We start from the raw sequence: 7,324 nt of genomic DNA on the forward strand, positions 1-7,324 counted from the left end.
GAGCACTGTATCTACAGGCTGCCACCGAAAGAAGGAGGCTACCAGAAAGGCTTCTCTACTCCATACGATTTTACTTTCACTACGACATTACTTTGAACAGACTATCAAAAAATTGCAAGGTGATATGATAAAGTAAGGCACAGTTTACTTACAGTCTTTTTTTTTTTTTGAAAAAACGATGCAATCGTTTTCTGCCTTTCGGCACCCTTCATCATGCCGTGTTGGGGTCCTGAACTAGGAGGCGCTGTCCCCGATATGCCTGTCAAACTTGTTGTAGGTAACCATAGCAACCAAGCTCGAGCTCGCAACCTGTGCAGTCTGCGCAGCTGCAATTATGTATACACTGCTGTGCATCTTTTGATTTTTCCGTGAGGTTTGCCTTATGCAAAGAAAGACAGCATAGACGTTTTTTCCTCCCTATAAGTGGGGGGGACCGAACGAGGTGAATTTAAATCTGGGTGGGACGAATCCCCCCCGTCCCCCCCTCTATCTGCGCCCGTGTTACAGACTGTTGTAAAGAGAAAAGGGGATGTCTCACAGTGGTAAACATGGCCTTGTCCCAACTTTTTTGAGATGTGTTGTTGTCATGAAATTTAAAAACACCTAATTTTTCTCTTTAAATGATACATTCTCTCAGTTTAAACATTTGATATGTCATCTATGTTCTATTCTGAATAAAATATGGAATTTTGAAACTTCCACATCATTGCATTCCGTTTTTATTTACAATTTGGACTTTGTCCCAACTTTTTTGGAATCGGGGTTGTAGCCAACATTCACTTTTTCAGCAGTTTGTGCTTCAGTAGCTCTTCTGTGGGATTGGACCATATGGGCTAGCCTTCGTGCCCTGTGTCAATCAATGAGCCTTCGACACCCATGACCCTGTCACCAGTTCACTGGCTGTCCTTCCTTGGACCACTTCTGGTAGGTACTACCCACTGCATACTGGGAACACCCCACAAGATGCTGGACAACTGTTGCACAGAAGTAGTAAAATTATGGCAATAAGAATTGTGTAATATTTCTAATAAAATAATGTTTACAGGGCGGCACGGTGGTGTAGTGGTTAGCGCTGTCGCCTCACAGCAAGAAGGTCCTGGGTTCGAGCCCCGTGGCCGGCGAGGGCCTTTCTGTGTGGAGTTTGCATGTTCTCCCCGTGTCTGCGTGGGTTTCCTCCGGGTGCTCCGGTTTCCCCCACAGTCCAAAGACATGCAGGTTAGGTTAACTGGTGACTCTAAATTGAGCGTAGGTGTGAATGTGAGTGTGAATGGTTGTCTGTGTCTATGTGTCAGCCCTGTGATGACCTGGCGACTTGTCCAGGGTGAACCCCGCCTTTCGCCCGTAGTCAGCTGGGATAGGCTCCAGCTCGCCTGCGACCCTGTAGAACAGGATAAAGCGGCTAGAGATAATGAGATGAGATAATGTTTACAACTGTAGTGAGCAGAAAAGCATCCAGAACACAGTTTTAGAATTTGGTTCGTGAATCCATGACAAAAGAATAGCATTATAATTATTATTATTATGAGTGATACCTTTTATTCTTTGTTTTTTGCAGTTCTAATAGTAACTACTGTTTTATAACTTTAATCTTGATTCCTTTTCTATTTAAGCCAGACCATGAGTCCTGCAGCCTCCAGAAGCCACAACAACACAAATAAGATCATGAACTCCAACAGGAACTCAAACTCTCTTCATGCTGAAATACTGACAATCTCCTTTGGGTCAAAAGCTTAAAATGTTAAACTGCCCTGTTTTACTGGCCGCCTCTGTTTCATATTACAGATTGCTTATCATGTCTCAGTGCAGCAGCATTTCTAAAGGGTGCGAATATTTATGCACAACAGGAAGTGAATAAATGTGTTCGCTCTATTTGTAATTCATGTAGTTTGTGTTTAGCTGAATAAAATATGAACAGCTGAGAGGAACAAGAGTTAAACTGACTGGAGGAAAAGCCCAACCTTAAACACCTGTGACGCCATTACAGGTCGCGAGCTGGGAGACTGAAGCCCCGCCCTGTTCAGGGAGGAAACTGAAAGTTGGGAAGTTTTTGCAGCAGCGAGAGGCGGCGCAGATTAAACTTCTTACCCCGCTGAGTGTGATTATAATAATAAGGCAGATGTTGTACAGATGTTCCAGCGCAGATTAAACTTCTTCCCCCGCCGAGTGTGATTATAATAATAAGGCAGATGTTGTACAGATGTTCCGGCGCAGATTAAAGGACTGAGGTGAGTTTGTGTTAATACAGAGCTGCACTTTTAATAAACTCCTCAGGAAGAGTTTGTGTAAAATTAGGGTGACCAGATTTCCCGAGTCTGAAACCGGGACACTTTTGCGCGCGACCATGCTCGTGCACGCACACCTTTTTTTAACGTCAACGTGACACTCAGAGAGGTGCTCTTATCATTGTGTTGAAGCTCACATTTATCAACATCTCACATGAAATAAAACAAACAGGCATTTTGTTATCTAGTAGCATAGCGGTATACAGATCAGTTAAATTATGGTCAGACAGCAGATTTTGTAAGCCAAGCTCCATCATCCTCAGGAATTTTATCACCAATAATCAAAGGGAGTAACCTGAGCAATGTCATGTTCTCATGACCACTGCCTCCAATGGTTTTCTTTTTAGCATATGTCTTTGGGATACGCTGGGGTCTGTCAGCATTGTCTGTGTGCTGGTATAGAAATGATGCTATTCTTTTGTTCAAATACTGAAGAGTGAAGTATTTGGAACGGATCATCTTTCTAATACACAAGTTCTACGGGCACAATGCCCTCCGACAGATCATGTAGGACATCAGGTGGGAAACCAGTGACAGTATGAAAATACTCCAACCTCTGGTTGAGAACACAGTCCCCTTGCACACCACGCTGACTCACTTTCTCCCCCTGCTTCACAACATTCAAGTCATGATCATGGCTGGCTTTTGTCCTCACACTAAACTCCCCATCTGAAACCTCATGAGACTGAATTTGGTCTATTGTAGCAGTGCAGAATCTGCAAAAATAGTTGGCCCTAAAAAACTTCATAAAATCTGCAAAAGAATGGGCTGCAAGATTGTCGGACACCACACACATGACAGTGCCCTTAACTACCTGACCAATGGATTCAATGAACACACCCTCTCTTTCAAAAGTACAAAGTTCTCCCAAGAGAGGGCCAAGTGTTTTTTCATAACCAAATCTCTCAACGTCAGGGACTTTACATAATGCTGCAAGCTGAATTACATGCAAGTTTGACCTGTATTTACTAGGAAGATCTGCAAAGGCCCAGTAAATGGCAGTGATTTTATGAATTTTTCTTGACGTGCCAAGCTGATTAGCAATTTCAAGATCATCAGTGTACAAAAGTAGGGGTAATGTTAGCTCTTCTGAGGACAGTAGCTCATTATCTTTGAAATAAGACCCATCTTGGTGGCTCATGTACTGACCTTGTTGTGCTGGTTTTGTTTCTTTAATTTTATCAAGAATGTCAGTATGTCTAAACATTTCCTGAATCATCTCAAGAATGGAAATGTGCACAGTAGTGTGTCCTGGCTCTAGTTCATACTGTACAGGCCTTACCACAGGGTAATGTCTTTCAACATAAGTTTTCCGTCTCTTAGTTGTGGATAATAACTCACCTTTACCAGTTGCGCTAGTAAAAATGTTACAGCCCATAACAGCACTGACAAGCTCATCTAAACATGTTTCACTAACAACAGTGTCATGTCTCAATAATACCTCTTGTATGGTCTTCTTGATGACGGGTTGGCACAAGGAAAACATTTGAGACAAATGTTCTACAATTTCCTGAGTTGCCAAGTCAGAGACATGGAGAATGGTTTGCATCTTTAAAAATAATGACGCCAAGTTGTGGAGCAACTGGGCCCTCAATTCATCTGTGTCACTGTCACTCTCATCCTCAGTCTGATTAAAGTCATCTGTAGCCTCAAACTGAGCAGGCCCTTCATCAACACCTTCAGCAGAAGATGCTGCTGGAGTGCCATCATTCTCTACAGACACCACACCATCTTCAAAATCTGAACTACCACCATGGGCTCTGCTTTTGTGTGCATTAAAGGAAGAATAAACATTTGTGCGGTAGTTACAGTTCTTGAATGGGCAAGCGACCATCTCATGCTTTCTCAAATGACTTCTCAAATGTCCAAACAGTACTGCCTCAGAAAAGGGATGCTTGAAGTTACACATGCGGCATGAATAATATATATGAGCACTCTTTTCTCTATCCAATCTTTCTGTATTGCTGTGGCATCGTGATAGATGTGCTTTAAGTGAATCAAAAGACTGAAAACTACAAATACAATCGTCATAGAGACATGGCAGAGGGCTAACTCTAGAAAAATTACTGTGTTGTAGGCGACAACATCTGAATAATTTTACTCAGGACTGAAATGATGCAGTGCACAACTTGCATTTCCACGCCATTGCCATCCTAACCGTAACTAGCCTTAAAGTTAGACCTGATACAGTACCAGGATTGAGGAGGAATTGCTTGTGCACTTCTCACCTTCCACTTGAGCCTACAAGAGAGAGCAACAATACAAATATTAACTTCACATAATACCACATTACTGTGAAATATAATAACAAAGTATCACATTTTGCATATACAACCCCGATTCCAAAAAAGTTGGGACAAAGTACAAATTGTAAATAAAAACAGAATGCAATAATTTACAAATCTCAAAAACTGATATTGTATTCACAATAGAACATAGACAACATATCAAATGTCGAAAGTGAGACATTTTGAAATTTCATGCCAAATATTGGCTCATTTGAAATTTCATGACAGCAACACATCTCAAAAAAGTTGGGACAGGGGCAATAAGAGGCTGGAAAAGTTAAAGGTACAAAAAAGGAACAGCTGGAGGACCAAATTGCAACTCATTAGGTCAATTGGCAATAGGTCATTAACATGACTGGGTATAAAAAGAGCATCTTGGAGTGGCAGCGGCTCTCAGAAGTAAAGATGGGAAGAGGATCACCAATCCCCCTAATTCTGCACCGACAAATAGTGGAGCAATATCAGAAAGGAGTTCGACAGTGTAAAATTGCAAAGAGTTTGAACATATCATCATCTACAGTGCATAATATCATCAAAAGATTCAGAGAATCTGGAAGAATCTCTGCGCGTAAGGGTCAAGGCCAGAAAACCATACTGGGTGCCCGTGATCTTCGGGCCCTTAGACGGCACTGCATCACATACAGGCATGCTTCTGTATTGGAAATCACAAAATGGGCTCAGGAATATTTCCAGAGAACATTATCTGTGAACACAATTCACCGTGCCATCCGCCGTTGCCAGCTAAAACTCTATAGTTCAAAGAAGAAGCCGTATCTAAACATGATCCAGAAGCGCAGACGTCTTCTCTGGGCCAAGGCTCATTTAAAATGGACTGTGGCAAAGTGGAAAACTGTTCTGTGGTCAGACGAATCAAAATGTGAAGTTCTTTATGGAAATCAGGGACGCCGTGTCATTCGGACTAAAGAGGAGAAGGACGACCCGAGTTGTTCTCAGCGCTCAGTTCAGAAGCCTGCATCTCTGATGGTATGGGGTTGCATTAGTGCGTGTGGCATGGGCAGCTTACACATCTGGAACGACACCATCAATGCTGAAAGGTATATCCAGGTTCTAGAGCAACATATGCTCCCATCCAGACGACGTCTCTTTCAGGGAAGACCTTGCATTTTCCAACATGACAATGCCAAACCACATACTGCATCAATTACAGCATCATGGCTGTGTAGAAGAAGGGTCCGGGTACTGAACTGGCCAGCCTGCAGTCCAGATCTTTCACCCATAGAAAACATTTGGCGCATCATAAAACGGAAGATACGACAAAAAAGACCTAAGACAGTTGAGCAACTAGAATCCTACATTAGATGAGAATGGATTAACATTCCTATCCCTAAACTTGAGCAACTTGTCTGCTCAGTCCCCAGACGTTTACAGACTGTTGTAAAGAGAAAAGGGGATGTCTCACAGTGGTAAACATGGCCTTGTCCCAACTTTTTTGAGATGTGTTGTTGTCATGAAATTTAAAATCACCTAATTTTTCTCTTTAAATGATACATTTTCTCAGTTTAAACATTTGATATGTCATCTATGTTCTATTCTGAATAAAATATGGAATTTTGAAACTTCCACATCACTGCATTCCGTTTTATTTACAATTTGTACTTTGTCCCAACTTTTTTGGAATTGGGGTTGTATAATATTTCCTTCAGCTCGTTTAAACAAAATGCATTATTAACATGCATCAATAAGATGTACAATGGTGAACTTAATTTAGTCAAAACTCAATGTGGTCTTTTGGTCACACAGATCTTCCTCACTCCGTCTCAAGCTGCACGTGCAGGCAACTCATTGCATCGCGAGCAAAAAAATAGGTTACCCATGAGAATCCGGCCATGTCTACATTCTTTTTTGCTTTAAGTTTTGTACAAATAAACATACTTTATTTGCATGCTCAAATGTGCTTTCTAGCTGCAAGTTATTAACTTTACACTAACCAACACTAGAGCTTGCTCGTGGCAGAAGACAGCAGCGATCAGCTAACAATGGTTTGCGCGCGCGCTAACAACGACAAAAACGTTTACTTACCAGATAAGCCCAGTTAATACGAAAAGCAACGAGAATACTATAAAAGTATTTCCCCTGGTGAACACCCTTCCCACGGAGGCAACGTGAATGTAAAAATCAGCCCTATCCGTCTCATTCACCAAAATTTTCCGCCATTTCCTTGATTCTGTTCAGATTGTGAACTGCAACGACGTTGGTGACGTCAGACGTCACGTTTGACTGATAATGAAAATATATTAGTATGTGTACTCAAAAAAATAAATTCCAATACAATCAAAACGTGTTAACTTGCTCAGAAAACTATTAAATTTATTGTTAGCTCAACTAAATACCAGGTTTTAAGTACTGAATAGATAATGTTAATAAGTTGCAAGAACTGTTTGGGTTTACAGTGTATAGGCTGAGGTCTATCCTGTTTCGGAAGGTTTTTTTAAGCTATCTGCTATCCTTATCGAACAGTTAGGCTGTAGCCACTGGCTGCACCATCTGCTCTAGTTTAATTTGATGCCTATTTTGTCAGTATAGCTTAAAAATTCAGGATATGGCAGCCTTTGACAGTGAATGATTTTAAATCGCAGATGACCGCGACTCGCTGTAATAGCGCTTCTCACGGCAATAACGCGATTTACACCACAGCATTGGAGTGAGGGGCAGGACGTGTCCCTGACGGGACAAATTAAAATTACCCGAAAAACGGGTTGTCCCGCCCAATACGGGTTGTCCCGCCCAATACGG

The 7,324-nt window shown here is 41.7% G+C and overlaps 1 protein-coding gene across 1 annotated transcript in view; it reads left to right on the forward strand.

The window, feature by feature from the left end:
- The first annotated feature begins 2,206 nt into the window (after positions 1-2,206).
- Positions 2,207-7,324, forward strand: part of LOC132883414 (uncharacterized) — a 70,753-nt gene continuing 65,635 nt past the window's right edge. The window contains exon 1 of the mRNA XM_060917069.1: positions 2,207-2,225. The gene's annotated coding sequence lies outside the window, so the exon portion shown is untranslated. The remainder of the gene's footprint in view (positions 2,226-7,324) is intronic.

This window comes from Neoarius graeffei, chromosome 1, assembly GCF_027579695.1.
Source record: "Neoarius graeffei isolate fNeoGra1 chromosome 1, fNeoGra1.pri, whole genome shotgun sequence".
Classification (NCBI taxonomy): Eukaryota; Metazoa; Chordata; class Actinopteri; order Siluriformes; family Ariidae; genus Neoarius; species Neoarius graeffei.